General features: G+C 45.2%; 1 pseudogene; it reads left to right on the forward strand.

Moving 5' to 3' along the window:
• Positions 1 to 4,618: 4,618 nt before the first annotated feature.
• On the forward strand, positions 4,619 to 17,640 carry ZNF343 (zinc finger protein 343; annotated as a pseudogene).
• The last annotated feature ends 855 nt before the right edge of the window (positions 17,641 to 18,495 follow it).

An 18,495-nucleotide genomic window follows, 5' to 3' on the forward strand; every position in this document is an offset into this window, starting at 1 on the left:
AAATACAATTGATGCTTTGATATTGACCCTTCATATCCTGCCACTTTGCTAAATTTAAATTCACTATTCTAGGTTTTTGTTTTTTGTTTTTGATTCTTAGACACAATCATGTCAATTCAAATAAACACAGGTTTATTTCCCATAGATTATCAAGTTGTTTTAAAAATCTTCACCCGAGGACATTTTTTTTTTTTTCATTGCTTTTAGAGAGAAAGAAAAGGAGAGAGAAAAACATGGATGTGAGAGAGAAGTATTGATTGGCTCCCTTTTGTACATGCCCCGCCTGGGGATTGCACGTGCCCGGACTGGGGATTGCATTCACCTGGACCGGGGACCAAACCTGCAACCTAGGCATGTGCCCTGACTGCAGACCAGGCCTTCTATCCTTAGGGTATGGAATGGCACTCCAGCTGAGCCACACCAGCAGGGCTCTCATAGATGATCAGTTTTATTAAACACACACCTACATATTTTTGCTCCTCCTCCACCTTTCCTAAAGTTGTCTTTGGTTAAACTGAAGTTTTTAATTGATATGTAGTAAAATTTATACAGTTCTTCCTTGGTAGCTTCTGGATTTTAAGTATTTTTCTTTTTAAATAAAGTTTGCTTATATATTCCTATATAATTTATGTGTTTTTTTGGCTTTAATGTTCAGCACTTACTCTACTTGAAGTTTATTTTTATGTAAGGTGTAAGCTAGAAATTTGACTTTCTCAGGTAAAAGTGTTATGATGTGGCAAGATGGTTTATTTGAGTGGAAATCTTTCCTTGGATTTCCAATTTCCCACCTCCCTCTGTCCCACCATGGGAAAAGTCCAACCTTGACCTCAGCAAGGCCAAAGCAAAGGCAGAGAGAGAGAGAGAGAGAGAGAGAGAGAGAGAGAGAGAGAGAGAGAGAGAGAGAGCATGTGAGCCCATGAGTGTGTGCTTCTTAGTTCCTCTGGGGTTATAACCAGGAGCTTTTTCAAAATGACTAACTTCCCAAGCTTTTTCGGGTTTTTGATAAGTCCGCTCCCTAGTTACTGTAACAGAACCCTTGGGCTGCTTTGATTGAAACAGAACCCACGGGCTGTTTAGTTAGGGGTCCGATTGCCTGCCACCAGAATCATAACTCTGAATACCAGAGTTTGGTGAAAAGAAAAAGAATTGTTTATTTACACAAAGTCCTGCATCCCCCTCCCAGACCTGGCCAGTCTTAGGAAAGTCAGAAACACCGTTTCCCTACTTCCTAGGCACAGTTCAGCTTTACCAGTAGCTGCCAATCACTCAGTTCTGATTGGGGAGGTCCTTTCTGTGCTGTGGTGCCCTCCAGCTCTCAATGCAGGGCCGCCTGGATTCTCAGCCTCCTTGCAAACTGCCTTCTTCCTGCAAACCACATGGATCTCCTCTCCTTCTCCAAGCAGCCTGGCAAGAGCCTCTTAAAGCCGCCTAGAGACCCCTGCTCCAAGCCAGATGGAGGGAGCCCACAAGAGCCAGAGAGTGAGGGCGTGAGGGCCAGAGAGAGCCTGAGAGAGAGAGCCTCCTAGAGCCAGAGCCAGCCCAAAATGTCTGCAGCTGCTTCTCTCTTCCTCCCTGCCTCCTCTCTCCCCCTGCGTCCTCTCACGCAGTGGGTGTTGCAAACAGTTCTGACCAGTCACAGAACCCTACGTAGGCTCTGTCTGCTTCTTCCCTACCAGCCCACAGTCCAAGATCCCTCCCATCTTCCTGAGTCTTGGAAGTAAAGCGGATCTTTGCAACAATGTATCCAGCCACTAGCTCCAGGCATGCAAGGGCATCCTGAAAGCTGCTTCCTGCTGTCTATCTCCCAGCCGAAAACTCTGGGGTTTGTGTTTGGACTCCCGTGTTTCTGTAACATTAGGATGACAGGCCTCTATGGTTAAGCACCTCCTTCTGATCCCCCCAACAATCTGGTACTGGAGAGTGGACAGTGCATCTGCGGAGATTTGCTATGCTTTTAGAATTAAGTCTCCTTGGCAGAGTCCCCGGAGTGTGTGAGTGATTCTGTAAAGGTTATAGCCTGCTGCTAGGCAAGCAGACTTGTGCTCCTCAGTTTATGAAACTCAACATCTAATTCCCTTTACTCCCTCTATTTAATAATTAGCTAATCTATGGTAACAAAAGTATACTAAATTGTTAGGTTACTAAGAGGTTTTCTGATGTTAAACTATCCTGTCATTTTTGGGATAAAGGCTACATGTCATGATGTATTAGTATTTGTTTAAAGTATAGCCGATGGTTTACTAGTGTATTATTTAGGATTTTTGCATCTGCTTTTATGCATGGAAATGACCTCTAGTTTATTTTTCTGCCATGTGCTTGCTTGCTTTTGGTGTCCTTGATGAATGGGTTAGGGAGATTAAAAAAAAATCTCTTTTGGACCCTTACTGTGTATTGCAGGAATGACTTACTCCTCAGAGTTTTACTGGAGTAGGGGGTAAAATTGCCTTTGGAAGAGAAGATCTTTGACTATCTTCTCATTTTCTTCTTTGGTTAATAATATCTTTATTTTTTTCTTTTCTTCTCTTTTCTTTTTGACTTGATTTGTAGCCAAATTTTTCTCCCAGGAAATTCCCCATTTTTCTTGGTCTTCTCTCTCTCCCCTCTCTTTTCTATCCCTGTCCCTCCCTCCCTGTTCCTCCCTCACCTGCTTGATCAGATTACCCCCTTTGCCTGGAGTGTTTCTTCTTAGATAGGTGAGCAGACTTCATGTTATGCTTTAAACAGCAGCATTCTTTTCTTTCTTTGGATCTTCCCCGATAGTCCTACTCTTTCTGTGCTGAGTCAGGTTTTTCTTCATCAGTATCCTTGCCTGTTCTCTGATGGTGTGGCAAATACAGAGACTGTGTGCCTTATTTTTGTATCCTGGACATAGCCACAGATCCTAGCTCACTGAAGTCCCAATTAATAGTGAGGACTGGGCTGGGCGAGAACTGATTTATGGGCTAGAGACCTAGTAGTAAATGTCATTGTTTATCAGATATCCTGGCCTCTCCCTGTATGACCTCCTTCTGTGTGTCCTCCCCCTGTAAGTATATGCCTCTACTGTATTGAACTTAAGAGTGACCATGTGACTTTGTAGCAGAACCCCTGGGCTGCTCCGATTGAAACAGAACCCACAGACTGTTTAGTTAGGGGCCCGATTGCCCGCCGCCAGAATTATGACTCTCAATACCAGAATTTAATGAAAAGAAAAAGAATTGTTTATTTAAAAGATATATATATTTAGATTATTTGCAGATTTCTGCCGCTAGGTCTTATGTTCTTTAAAACACCCACAAACACATAGTTCTGCCTCCCCCTACCAAACCAGGCTAGTTTTAGAAAAATTAGAGATACTGTTTCCCTACTTCCTACACACAGTTCAGCTTTACCAGCGGCTGCCAATCATTCAGTTTTGATTGGGGAGGTCCTTTCTGTGTTGTGGTGCCCTCCAGCTCTTAATGCAGGACCGCCTGGATTCTCAGCCTCCTTGCAAACTGCCTTCTTCCTGCAAACCACGTGGGTCTCCTCTCCTTCTCAGAACAGCATGGCGAGAGCCCTTCTTAAAGCAGCTTGGAGACGCCTGCTAAAATGTCTGCTGCTGCTTTTAAATTCCTGACTGCGTCCTCTGATACAGTGGGTGTAGCCACCAGTTCTGACCATTCACAGAACCCTACGCAGGCTCTGTAGGCTCTTTCCATACCATTCCACGGTCCAAGACCCTCCCATCTTCCTGGGCCTTGGAAATTTCAAAGCGGATCTTTGTGCAACAAAGTTTCCAGCCACTAGCCCCAGGCATGCAAAGGCATCCTGAAAGCTGCTTTCTTTTCCCTATCTCCCTGCCGAAAACTCTGGGGTTTGTTTTTGGACTCCCCTGTTTCTGTAACAACTTGATTTGCCTATGTAGTCAGACGTGTCACTTGGAGTAGAATTTTTAAGAGCTTGAGTATGGCTCTCCATTTTTCATTCCTCTCTGCTGCTCCTACTGGCCATGTTCCAACTAGAGGCTGCACTGTTAGCCTTGGTCCTGGAGTGAAGATGGCTTTGAAAACAGTTACAGTTTACACATGATGGACATGGAGATGGAGTGAAAAATAAATTTTCATGACTTTAAGTCACTGAGATTTTTTTGGCAGAAGTATTTGCTACTACAGAATAACTTGGCCCATCCTAACTTATAGACCACTTTCTCCACTTCACGCTGAGGGTCCTGTCTTCTTCAGGCTGGAAAGAAATGAGGTAAAAAAAAAAACAACAACAACAACAAAAAAAAACCACCCCAAAGACCCCCTGTGGACTGAGATGGCCACATTTATTGAATGAGGAGCGTGTGAGAGGACAGGATCCTTGCAGAGGAGGTGTGGGTTTAGGGCCTCCAATAAATATCCTTGCAAAGTCAAATTGCTTCTCTATTCCACAGGTCCTGGCTTCATGCAAACAAGGTGAACTTTTGCAAGTGAAGTTTGGAGCAGCCCGGGCAGCAGAAATCAGTCTTGCGATGAAATAAGTTCTATCTGGCCTTATGGCAGAATTTCAAGGCAAACATTGGGCTGACTCTGGGACCGTAATGTTGCCTGATCCTTCTGCCTGGGGAGAGCAGGACTGGGGGCAGATTTTGCCTTTGAAGAATAGGGAAGATATGCAGATCGTGAAGAAATAAACTCAAAATTATAAGGCAAAAGGTGAGAGTTGTGAAGAGTCTGGAGAGGTGAAGACAGGGGAGCAAGACTCCAGGGTTAGGTGAATAAAGACTACTTCCTCCATCCCAAGACTCAGAGGAGCTACTCTGGGAGCATTCCTGGGGGGGGGGGGCGGGGGGCTGCTGTCTCATAGCTTTTTTTCTTCCTGTAGGTTTTCCTTCTAATGATACCGACTGGCTCCAAGAAAAGGAGGAGAAGCCTGAAATATTGGTGAGTAGCGGTTACTTTTTTTTTTTCCCTGAAATGCTGGCTCATTTTCCAGCGAATAGGCATGCTGTATATTCTCTTTCTTGGGAAGAGAAAAGGCAATCAGCATTTAGGCAGGTTCATGCCTGTGTCAGGTACTGTGTTAGTCACTTTATAATGATACCTGCATTTGTGTTTTATTTTCCTTGTTGAAAAATTTACCCAAGATTAATAGTTAGAGTCCAGGAAACTTTGAAACATAAGAAATATTTTTGAAAGACTGAGATTATTAAAAATTTAAAAAAACTTTTAAAAAGGTATTATCTTATTTAGAGAGGTGGGAAGGGAGGGAGAAAGAGAGGGAGAGAAACATCGATGTGTGAGAGATACATTGACTGGTGGCCTCTTGCACGCCGCCAACTGAGGACCTGGCCTGCAACCCAGGCATGTGCCCTGACTGGGAATCCAACTGGAAACCCTTTGGTTCACAGGCCAGCGCTCAATCCGCTGAGCCATACCAGCCAGGGCTATTAAAATTTTTAAATGTACTATTAAACTTCATTTCATATCCACACTATCTAATGATATCTGTTGCACTGGACATCTTTTTACTTTTTTACTATTGACACTTTTGAACATATATAGAAGTAGAAAGCATAGCAATAATAGGGCCTTAGGTACATCATCCAGCTTGAATAATCATCTACAATGGCCAGTCCTGTGTAATTTCTACCCTTCTCATGTCCCTCACTGGATTATTTTAGACAAGTCTCAGAGATTATAACATTTTCTCCATAATTCTTAAAAAGCATTGGTAAGAGGGGCCTGGCTGCATGGCTCAGTTGGTTGGAGGATCATCCTATACACCAAAGGATTGTGGGTTTGTTCCCTAGTCAGGCACATACCTAGGTTGCAGGTTTGATTCCCTGGTTAAGGCACGTGTGGGGGGCAACGGATCGATGTTTCTCTCTCACACTGATGTTTCTCTCTTTCTTTCTCTCCTTTCTTCTCTCAAATCAATAAACATATCCTCAAGTGAGGATTAAAAAAAAAACACACAGCAGTGGTAAGAGGGCAGTGGTGATGGTCATTTTATTTATTCCAGAGCATGGCTTAGGCGGGTTTATGGCTTGTGATCTAGTTGATGGTAGAGCCAGGATTTGAACTTAGTTTTCTCTGATTCTCAAGCTCCTGCATCTTCCAATGTATTGTATTTGCCTTTTGGACTCTTTCTGCCACATAAATCCCTATCTAGAAATATGGCAGCGTATTATCTAGTATGGGGGAATGGGCCTGTATTATATGATGAATGACTCATATAGAATGTTTTCTGTAAATATAGTGCTTCGCCTCCACTCTGCTCCCTTTGTTCCCGTTCTCTCCTTTATGAGAAATTTGTTGTATTCTTTCATGTGAATGGGGTGTGCAAGATTCTGCAAGCTGGAGTAATAGGTTTATAAGTAGACCATCCTTATCCTCAAGGAACCTACAAGTTCTTTGGAAAAGTAATGTATAAAAACAAAAAATGGTGACAATAACAGTAATTTTTGCTATAATGGTTGAAATGGTTACATAATGGTGCAGTAAAAGCCACTACAAAGTGCCAGCCTAAAGCTTTCATAACACTGTACAGCCACTCAGTTTACTGCCAGTCAAGCTTACAGGACTCGGGGAGCCCCTTTGGAATGGTGGTGAGGAGCTCCGCAGACACTCTCCCCAGTGAAACAGCCAAATGAGTTTTAAAAACCCATTAAACTCAGCCACTTAAAGTCTCTGGAAATTGTCCTAAGGGCATATAACAAATAGAGAAACATTTATTCTAGAAAATCTTCCAAGTCTCATTGAGAACACCAAGTCTGGCATTAGTCCCACAGCCTGCTCCGTCTGTCCACTCTTCAGCTCAGCGTAATGAAAGCTCTACTCCAAGTGGTACAGTCAAGAAGATGGGACTCTTTGTCCTCCCAGTTCCCAGTCTAGGACCATACTTCTTCCCTGGGAGGGGCAGGCCACCAGCAATTCTCATTCCCCCTTGATCAGTGTTGGCAAGGAAGCTGGCTGAGAGGTCTGGGGTTTTCTTTCTCCCCCAACCCCTATTGGTAAGGAGGTCAAGGATCAGTAGGGACCTGATTGCCTTCTCCCCAGCTTGCTCAGAGGGCAGAGATTCTGTGCCAACAGACGAAAGGAGCTGAGAAAAAAGGAGCCTCCATCCCCCACTCCCCAGTTTCCTGCTCTTAGAGCTGGAGTGTCACTGAGATAAGTGGCTTCTGATCCTCCTTCCCCAATCTAAGCACTGGCGCAGAGATCCTGCCAAGGGGGACAGGCAGGCTGGAAGAACAGAGACCAATAGGGCACTCCCTACGGGCACTGGCTTTATTTGGAACAGAGCACAAGGAAGTTGAAACATAAGGGTGCTCTTGAAAACAATGGAGATTTTGGTGGTGAGCAATGAGGCAGGTCCATGATAGCAACAAGCAAAATGGCAGATCAGATGAAGGTTTAATGGAGAGAAGCAGGAAAGACAGAGCTAACGAGCCCTGCTGGAGTCTCAAATACTGGCCTTAAAACTACCCCTGTAAAAGGACCTGACTTTTAATTGAGTCAGACAGTGGAGCCCTTTATTCCCTAAGACATTGTTGAAAACAGTAGTGCAATCAGCTAGTGATTGGTGGAGCGTGGGTCTGGTACCAAACTAGGCAGGCCAGCCAGAGCCTTACCGGAGAGATCAGGGAGAGATACAAAGAGAGCCTTGCTAAAAGGACTGCCATTTCTGGAGGGGATGTAACCATGCAAACTGGGTTTTGGCTGCTTGGCGCCCTTATATATGACTCGATTTGTGATGAAGGAAACAGGTTTTTATTAACAGGGTTCCAGCCTTGGGGGTACTGATAGCACTCCTGCTCTGAGCCTGTCTCTCTCTCGAGACCCAGAACTTCTCTTGCTCCCCAAAAGACTACAAGCCAAAACTGTGCCCAGAAGTTCTCCATTTTCTTATCTGTCCTTAAGCGGGTCACACAAACAAATCTCCATTCTCTGTGGAATGTGCACCCGTGGGTTTCAGAGTTGCCATCTTCTCACAGCAGCTCTCTCGTTCAGGATCTGGGATGCACTGTTCTCAGTCTTCACATAGCAGTCCCGGAACCGTGTGCTGTGCTACACTGGATCACAGTGTCCCAGAGGCTGGGGCCCAGGGTTGCATGTGTCCCTGCATGGGACCCTGCCTTCAGGAGTGGACTTCCATCCTCTGCAGGGTCAAAGCCCCTGGTGTACCTAGCAGCTCCTGGTCCCACAAGGGCTCCCATCCATGCGGGGAGCAGGGCCAGAGGTCCAGAACATCCAAATGCCAAAAGCCCAGAGGGAAAGAGCTTGTACCAAGTTCCAAAGTCCCATATCAAGAGCCCCTCTACCAAGGGAGTGATGTCTTCATACTGTGAGAAACGCTCACAATAAAAACACTGGGACGCAGGACTTAAGCAGTAGATAAGGCATTGTTTATTCCCGGGTCTGCAGGTCCGGCTGCAGCCAAATCAAAGGTGCAGGCTGACAAATGGAGCAGGCTGGTTTTATCCTAATGCGAGTAACACCCCCCACCCCTGCATTCATTTTTCCATGCTGGATACTCCAGAGTTACAATATAATGCGATTAACTAAATTAACTGATAGTAACTAACTAAGGGTGATCTGGTTATAGTTCTATCTCCAGCTCTCCCTTGAAGTTTTCCTAACTTCTTTGCTGGGCTGTCCAGCTACATTTTCCCATTTCCCTGTGTTTGGTGATGAATAGCTTCCTCCTTTGATCTCAGAGGCAGGCATTTGTGCTGAGCTGCGGAATGTCCCTTTGTTACAGAAACAGGGGAGTCCAAAAACAAACCCCAGAGTTTTCGGCTGGGAGATAGGCAGCAGGAAGCAGCTTTCAGGATGCCCTTGCATGCCTGGAGCTAGTGGCTGGATACATTGTTGCAAAGATCCGCTTTACTTCCAAGACTCAGGAAGATGGGAGGGATCTTGGACTGTGGGCTGGTAGGGAAGAAGCAGACAGAGCCTACGTAGGGTTCTGTGACTGGTCAGAACTGTTTGCAACACCCACTGCGTGAGAGGACGCAGGGGGAGAGAGGAGGCAGGGAGGAAGAGAGAAGCAGCTGCGGACATTCTGGGCTGGCTCTGGCTCTAGGAGGCTCTCTCTCTCAGGCTCTCTCTGGCCCTCACGCCCTCACTCTCTGGCTCTTGTGGGCTCCCTCCATCTGGCTTGGAGCAAGGGTCTCCAGGCTGCTTTAAGAAGAGGCTCTTGCCAGGCTGCTTGGAGAAGGAGAGGAGGTCCATGCGGTTTGCAGGAAGAAGGCAGTTTGCAAGGAGGCTGAGAATCCAGGCGGTCCTGCATTGAGAGCTGGAGGGCACCACAGCACAGAAAGGACCGCCCCAATCAGAACTGAGTGATTGGCAGCTACTGGTAAAGCTGAACTGTGCCTAGAGTAGGGAAACAGTGTTTCTGACTTTCCTAAGACTGGCCAGGTCTGGGAGGGGGATGCAGGACTTTGTGTAAATAAACAATTCTTTTTCTTTTCACCAAACTCTGGTATTCAGAGTTAGATTCTGGCGGCGGGCAATTGTGCCCCTAACTAAACAGCCCGTGGGTTCTGTTTCAATTGGAGCAGCCCAGGGGTTCTGTTACACCTTCCTGATTTGTAAGTGTGCTAATACTGTGGACTCTGACTCGGAGAACCCCTAATTCGAGATTACATTTGTCCTTTGCTGCTAATTATTTCCTACTGGTTTGAGAGTCACCAGTTTCTGTGTCCCTTACAATACCAAGCACGAGAGAGAGAGAGAGAGAGAGAGAGAGAGAGAGAGAGAGAGAGCAGTAGCGAGAGCCTTATGCCGTTAACTCCTACTCCCTTTAAAAACACCCAAGGATGCATAGCCCTGCCTCGCTCTGCCAGACCAGTTTCAGAATGTGCTATTCAAAAGTACCATCCTTCAGAAAAGCAGAAGTCTGCAGCTCAGCATTCCTGGTCACAGTTCCGCTCCAAGCATCTCTCACCAATCTGTGTGCGCCGGCCTGAGTCATCACAGTGTCCGTTTCTCTCCTCTGGAGCTGCCTTTACTCCAGACATCAACTCACCAGTGTGTCTGTGTTCTTGGCCGGGCAGGTCCCCCGCGGTGCCTCCAGCTCTGTCACCATCTTCTGTGCAGAAGGAGCACTGAGGACATTTCCATTGCACCTACTGACCTACAGACAGACCCACTAACAGACCCACAGACCAACCCACAGGCCAACCTCTTGTTTCTCAGCATGCTCCAGCGTAAAGTCTTGGCTCGGAACTTCCTGTGCCGCCTAACTTCTGACTCTTCCCATGGTGCATTAGTGCCCACCATTTTTGTCAGCTCCCCAGTGTCTGTAACCCTCTTTCAGCCGCCATCTTTAGTCAGGGCAAGAGTTTATCAGCTTCGCACGGGCATCCAGGGTGTGCATCCAGCCCCCTGCAGCTCATGCAGGTGCTGTATGAGATTCCCCCTGGCTATGTCAGGAGTCCGCTGCCAAGTCACTCTGCCAGGGCTTGTTGTCCCAGTCCTGTTCACAATTTGCCCCGGGCAACAGCCTTCTTCCACAGCTCCTCCCTTCAGGGAGGTTCTGTTAATCTGCCTTCCTTATGCAATGTGTCTCAAAGGCTGTGCTTTCCACTCTGGGCATCCTTCCCCACCCCCTCCCTGCCTTTATGCAGAATTTGGGGGGATGGTGGGGTTCCCCTACTTTCAGGGGACCTCTCCTCTGACCTACCCCATTACAGGGATGGTCCAAGTGACTATGCATGTCTGAGGCTTCACCTGCTGATGAGGCACATCCTCAGGGCAATAGCCTTTTTTTTTTTTTAGTATATTTTATTGATTATATTGTTACAGTAGTTCCAATTTTTTCCCCTTTGCTCCCCTCCATCCAGCACCCCCCCTCCCCCAACAATCGCCCCCCCAAGTCCATGCCCATGGGTTGTACATACAAGCTCTCCTGCCTCACCCTTTCATATACTATTATTCTTCTTTTTAAAATTAATTAATTAATTAATTAAACAATAAAAAAGAACAATCCCTCCCTCTCAGACTTAAGACCCTTTATAATCTTATAAAGGACAATGGGCAAAGGTCTCGAGCTCTTCTAGCTGCTTCAAGCTGGACATGGTCGTCGTCCTACCTACCCTTGGGTCCAGAAATCCCTAATAAGAGTGGGGGTGTGGAGGGGAGGGTGGCCTTCCCATATGGGGAAGGATTGTGCAGACTCCAGGTTAGCTGGCTGTCCCCGGACAACGGCATGCTTGGTTTAACAGGCTGGCATCCTTGTTGTATTCTGGAGACAACAGATTTGGCAACAGGGTTAAAAGACATCATTCAATCCATAACCACTAGATGACAAAAGACAGGTATTAATTTTTCAATGTCCCACATTAGGGAAAAGAAGGGCTTCTTTGGAGGAAGGTGGGCCAGGTATATCTCACCTGTCCAAAACCCTTTTGCCCATTATATTTAGTTTGGGCTGAGGGAAATATTTTAGGTTTCCCCCCTCTCAGACCTCTGGACTCTTTCTGTCCAAGCCATTAGGACAGAAAAGAGAAACCAGTTTTAAAGTGAAGCCCACAGACCACCCCATACTTCACCAACCCAGCCACTTAGTTCAGCCAAACCATTGAGTCTCAGGAGGCAGCGATGCAGACAGGATTAAGTGAGGCCTATAGTAGAGACAATCACTCAGGTAATGAGATCATAGGCTTATGCCCTTTGAAAACAGAAAACACATGTTAATTTATGTAACATAACCCACATACAAGTCTCTAAATCTGTAGGACTGTCTTATCAGAAAGACATCCAGTTGCAAGGCATTTGACATTCTTCAGGGCAATAGCCTTTTATTGAACTAGTCCGGACAAGTCAGAAAACTTGAATAAGTGACCAAAGCAACAGCTTGGGAAGGGAACAGGGCTGTTGTACAGAGTTGCTGCAGTATTTTACCTAAAATGTCCAGTATTCAACAAAAAATTATATAGATAGGGAGAGAGGCAGGGAGAGAAAGAAAGAAAGAATATATGAATATGGGCATGAGAGAAAGTCTAAATAAATTTTCCTGGTATGTAAATGAAAACTTTTCAGTTCTGTGTTAAATTATAATCTCACTGGGTTGTAAATTTATCCTCCCCTTATAGGTTATGAGTTGTTGGAAGATACACTGGGAACACAAAGTTCCTTTTAAATGGGAGTTTTCCAGCCCATTCTGAACTCTTCCGTCTTTTCTTTTCTTTTTTTTTTAAAGCAAGAGAGGGAGGGAGGGAAAAAGAGAAGGAGAGAAACATCAGTGTGTGAGAGAAATGTCGCCCAACCGAGTCACACTGGTCGGGGCTGAACTCTTCCGTCATAAAATTCCTCCATAACAAATCCTCAAGGTCACTTTCTTGAGCACTGCTTCATGCTTCAGATTGATTCACAAATTATTTCTCCAGTGAAATCATAAGTGTCCAGGGGCCAGGAATGTGTTGTGTGCACCAGATATGCTCCCATCAGATTTTAAAACAAAGCTGTAGTAATGGCCAGGAGAATTTAGTATGTGCACCCTGAAAAGAATTAGACCAGCGCCTTTCATATCCAGACTCTTTGTGGTTACTGGATATACTCCTCACACTGGGAAATTGCTGGTGACTTGCTGTTCACGAATGGATTGCTTGTTTGTAGGTACCAGTTACATTCAGGGATGTGACTGTGGTCTTCACAGAGGCAGAACGGAAGAGACTGAGCTCTGAGCAGAGGAGCCTATACAAAGAAGTGATACTGGAGAATTACAGGAATCTGCTCTCACTGGGTAAGGCTGTGTTCTTTCCTTCATTAATTTATTGACTACCTACTACGTGCCAGAAAATGTTCTAGATATTTAAAACACATTAGTAAATGAAACAGTAACCCCTGCCTGTGGCGGGCTTAATTTTTCTAGTGTATGGAAACAGACAAGAAGCAAAAAGCTTCACATACAGGGATATTATGATATGGTATTTTAGAAGGGGATAAGCACTACCTAGTAAAAAGTAATAAAATGAAGCCCTGGCCGGGTGGCTCAGTTGGTTGCAGAGTCATCTTGTACACCAAAAAGGTTGCAGGTTCAATCCCTGGTCAGGGCACATACCAAGGTTGCAGGTTTGATCTCCTTGGTTGGGGCGCATATGGGAGGCAACTGATGGATGTTTCTCTCTCACATTGGTGTTTCTCTCCCCTCCTTCCTCTCTAAAATTAATAAACATATCCTCAGGTGAGAATTAAAAACAAATAATAAAAATAAAATGAAGCGGGATAAAGGAGTATTGAGTGTGACAGGGTGGCTGGCTGAATTTTGAAGTCAGGTATTTGAAATCAATGAGGAGGTAACACTGACCATGTAGATACATGTTGAGAGAGTCACATTTTTGGAGACACAAACTAGTTTCAGGCAGGAGTTCCTTCAGGAGTTTTCTTCAAATGGCATGGCTGTTTCCCTGATATCAGTTAATCTGATGTTCTTTGTTCCATTTTCATCTTCTTTGATACATTTTGATCTGATTCTATCTAGTTTGTGCTCCATCTAATTAAGTGTGGATTTATCCATTTGACTCTTGTTCTGTCTGTTTTGATTTGGCCTTAGCTAGTCAACCTAACTAGATTTTGCTTTTATTTTTTATTTTTGGGGTCTGGTCATATTATTCTCTTTATGTTAATACATTGAATGGGTTCAGAGAAAAATATTAAAATGATCTGATCCAAATTAATCTTGATATGGAAAGCCTGGATTTCCTGAAATTGTTTCCTGTGTCTTACTCAACACCACAATATCCTGTAGCTCCCCAGCCTCTTAAGTCTCTCTTTTTGGCTTTTCTTTTTATTTTTTGGACTAGTGTCACATGCTCTTTTTTTCTGGGTCTATATTCACACCCTTAAATGATTTGTGAACTTGAATGATTTTACTCATCACATATTATGATGAACCCACCACTTTCTCTATCACTGTCTCACCTGTGCTTTTCTGTTTGGTTACAAGACAGTACAAGTTTATTCTCAAACTTATCAAAAATTGAGATCATACTATTTTCCCTCCTAAACCTCTTTCTCTTTAATTCTTCACAAATTCATGTTACAATGTCTCTTCTTTAAGTGTACTCTTAGAAATAAATGGGCCCATTTCCCCTGAAATAATACTTAAAGCTTTCATAAGAGATATTTCAGTTAGTATAGGCTAGGTAATGCTGTGATAACAAACAACCCCAAACTTTGGCAGATGTTCATTTCTTACTTATATTACCTCTTGTCTACAGTTCAGGTGGGGTTCAGCTCTTCTGACTCTGGCATCTAGGCAAAAGGACCAGCCTCTGTCTGTCATGGGATTCTTAAAGACGAGGGGAAAAGAGCAGTGAGGAACTACACTGTGGCTCTTAAAATGTGTTTGAAAGCGGCACTAACTTTTCATCCATCTCCATTGGCAAAAACAAATGCTGTAGCCAAGTCTGATGTCATTGTGATGGGATTGGTTTGGGCACAAGGTGCCAGACTCCTCAAATCATGGACCACCTCTTTAAATAAGTATTTGTTTGAGGTTGGGCAACCTGAAATTCAGATTTATTTCATATACAATCTCTGTAACCATTGTTTCATATACTGTCTTCTATGTTTGGAAGCCCTCCAGATCAAATGACTTTTATGTGTATCATAAAAGGAGATTTCCACATAGGTCATAGAGACTATTACCTCCAAGTACAACAGGGTCGTGAACAGTATATCAGTGTGAGTGTTGATGACTTAGATGATTTACTAGAAAGAAATGGCTGATGGTATTGAAACTGTTTACAAAGTAGAATGCTTACTTGAAAGGCTCCTAGTGTGAGCAACATGTAGAAGATGTTTCTGGTATGGTTTTACTGGATTGCAATAGAAAATGGAATGTGTAGAAATGGAATATAAAGGAAATATTGGTAGGAATAAATTATGTTATATATCTATTATCAATAACAGGCGTGGCAGGAAGAAAACAAATTATGTTGTATATCTATTATCAATAACAGGCGTGGCAGGAAGAAAACAAATTATGTTGTATACCTATTATCAATAACAGGCGTGGCAGGAAGAAAACAAATTATGTTGTATATCTATTATCAATACCAGGCATGGCAGGAAGACCCCCTTTGTCCTAAGACAAGGTGGAACAGTGCAGCAGCCCCACTTAGGGCTTCTCTAATGCACACTCTTTCTCCAGCAGAACCAAAGCCAGAAACAGACCCCTGTTCCTCCTGCCTTCTGGCCTTCTCCCGTCAGACACTCCTCAGCCAACATGTGCTTCCACTCTTCTCAGACTTATGTGACTTCCATCCAGGACATTCTGGCCCAGGGCATCAGGAGTTGAACTTTACTTCTCAAAGCTCCTGGAGTGAAAACACAGAAGGTCAAGAGAGAGAAGGTGGCTTCAGGCTCTTGTTTGTGAGGACAGAGGAGAGAAAAAGCTCAGGCGCGTTCCCCAGCCCACCCCGACGACAGTCAGTGAGTTCTAGAGAATGCAACACAGTGGCAGAAATAGAGCCCAACTTATCCCAAAGGGTAAACCCTGTGCAGACAGACAAAAGGATGAAGGAATTAGAAACCCCAAGATCTGGAGCAGTCAGCTGTAGCGAGCATGAACTAGACTGTAGCCTGAAATCAAACTATTACAAACCAGGTAATCCTCTCAGGGGAGAAGCCCTATGTTTGCAAAGAGTGTGGGCGAGGCTTTAAAGATAAGTCAAACCTCATCAGACAGTATCAGACACACTCAGTGGAGAAGCCTTATGTGTGTAGTGAATGTGGCTGAGGCTTCAGCCTCATGGCAGTCCTCATTAATCACCAGAGAACACACTCAGGAGAGAGTCTGTATGTGTGCAAGGAGTGTGGGCAAGGCTTTAGCCAGTAGTCCAACCTGAATAGACACACGAGGACACATGCAGAAGAGAAGCCTTATTCGTGCAGGGAGTGTGGGCAGAGCTTTTGAAATAACTCCATCCTCATTAGACATCAGCGGACTCACTCTGGGGAGAAGCCCTATGTTTGTCAGGAGTGTGGGCATGGCTTCAGCAAGAAGTCATCCTTCATCAGACACCAGAGGATGCACTCAGGGGAGAAGCCCTATGTGTGCTTGGAGTGTGGACGACGATTTGGTGATAAGTCAACCCTCAGAAAACTCCAGAGGACTCAACTCAGGGGAGAAGCTTTATGTGTGTGGTGAGTGTGGCCGAGACTTTAGCCGGAAGTCATTCCTCCTTATTCAACAGAGGACACACTCAGGCATGAAGCCTTATATATGCAGGGAGTGTGGGTGAGGCTTTTTCGATAAGTCGACCCTCATCATACATGAAAAGACGCACTGGGGGAAGAGGCCTTATGCGTGCAGTGAGTGTGGACGAGGCTTTACCTGGAAATCACTCCTCCTTATTCAACAGAGGACACACTCAAGGAGAAGCATCATGTTTGCAGGGTGGAACTTTAGCTACAAGTCAAATGTCATCAGGCACCGGAGGACACACTGAGAGAAGCCTTGTGTATGCAGGAATCATGGGCAAGACTTAAGCAATCAGGCAAACCTCCTGTTATATCACAGAGACACCTGGGGAATAGTCCTATGTGTGTGCAGTGAGTGAACCTTCAGAGATGTATTGACTCTCATCAGGCATCAGGGACACATTCAGCAGAGGAGCCTTACGCATGCAGAGTGCAGGTAACTCTAGCTGTAAGTCAACTGTCATTGCACAAGGAGGACACACTTAGGAGGGAAGTGTGTGTGTACAGGGACTGTGGGTGAGGCACTAGCAGTAAGTCAACATTTCTTGAACATTCCGTGGCCGAAGGGTAGGCACAAGATGGCACTCTCGGGAGGAGCTGTGTGTTTGCAGGGGTGGTAGGCAAGGCTCTTGGGATCAGCCCGCCTTTCATGCCATAGGGAGATCTTTCTGTGGGGTACTGTGGAGCTCTGCCCAGATAACCTCATCAGGCCCGGCACGCCTGCAGCTCCTGAAAACTGCTGTTGGCTGCAGAGAGGAACTCTTCCCTAAGACCTGCCCTTCGCCGCGGGGAACTGCACCTTCCTCAGGGCTCACTCCTGGCCAATGACTGCTTGATACGGGAAGACAAAACCCCACTCCTTGACTCAGTTGGGTCCAAAGGGTCATCCTGGATCCAGAGATGCTCATTTAAGATCTCAGTTGTGAACACATTGCAGGTGAGCTCCTTCCTCTGCCCAGTCCAGCCCTTATTCCCCCAAACCCCACCCAATTCTCTTATCTCATTGTTTCTCCAGGGACTCCACTGTAAGACATCTTCTGGGTACAAGGAGCGTGGACGTGGTTGTGGCCATGTCACCCCTCGCAAACCCCAGCATGTATTCATACATAGAAGCTCTGTGTGTGTGGGCAGAATGGGCATAGACTCAGGAAAAGCACACCTCAGGATACATCAGAGAACAGCTACATTGGGAGAAGCTTTACATCGATAGGGATGGAGTCTGTGAGATGCTTTAGCAATGTTTTATCTCATCTTCCAGCAGAGGACACTCAGGCAGGGTTTGTGGGTGGAGCTTTATCATGATGTACCTCCTCCGCAGACTAAGAGGACATTCTTGCCACCACAAACCACTACCTCACTCACCTTTGAGGGTGTTCCAGAAGTCTTGACCCCACCCCAGTCTCTTGTATGAGAGTGAAGATGGCACTGGCAACTAAAGAGACATGTTTTCTTCCATTTTTTGTCATCAGATGGAACAAACAAGTAAAAGGTTTTATTTAAGTAACCTAAAAATGACCAACTTGTTTTATTTTCATACACCAATTTTTTCTCATGTTTTCTTGTCTTTTTGTTCCAGTAGAATCTTTAATAATCTCAAGCTTGCACCTTAGTCTCTCATCCACCTGGAAAAGAATTCACATTCACAGCCCAGATTTCCTGCATGAATCCAACCCTTGAGAAAAAATAAGCCCCAAATAAATCTAATAGATTTGTTGCAGAATCTGAGCCTTTGCATGGAGAGGATGATTGAGGTTCTACAGACATGCCAGGTGAGGGGAGGGAATTTCGCAGGTCTCCAGGCTGGGGTTGCCTCTTCTCCCTTTGGCTTCTGTGAAAGTCCCTTCCCTGGATTTTCTTCCTTCTAGGCACTACTCAGGTTTCAGCTGAATCCTCATCCCCATCAAAGCATCACCGTTCCTTAATGGCCTGTTCACATCTTGCATTTTCAGGGACCCTTTAAGCACACTTGCTCTGCTGTCTTCCATATTCTAAGCTCAGGCCCTTTAACCATGCCCTGTTCTCCAGCCATGAGTCGGTGCTTTGGGCCTCTAGCTACTCAGAGGTCTAAAGATCCCTCACTGTAGCTTCAATGCCATGTGCCCTCAGCCCTCCAATCCAAGGGTCCTGCTAATGACACTCACATCATCCTTCTACTAACTGGTCCAAGACAGCCTAGCTGTACACCAGCCATTGTTCTTCAGCTCAAGGACCTGGCCCTTTGGCCAAACCCTTTCCTAGTCCCAGCCCCTCAGAGCCCAGATTGCCTCATTTGAAAACTCCACAGTCCCTGGCTTTGATTTCTATGTCCTGTGCCAATCACTATTCACTGGAG

Source organism: Furipterus horrens, unplaced genomic scaffold, assembly GCF_987537825.1.
Source record: "Furipterus horrens unplaced genomic scaffold, mFurHor1.1.pri manual_scaffold_8, whole genome shotgun sequence".
Lineage (NCBI taxonomy): Eukaryota > Metazoa > Chordata > Mammalia > Chiroptera > Furipteridae > Furipterus > Furipterus horrens.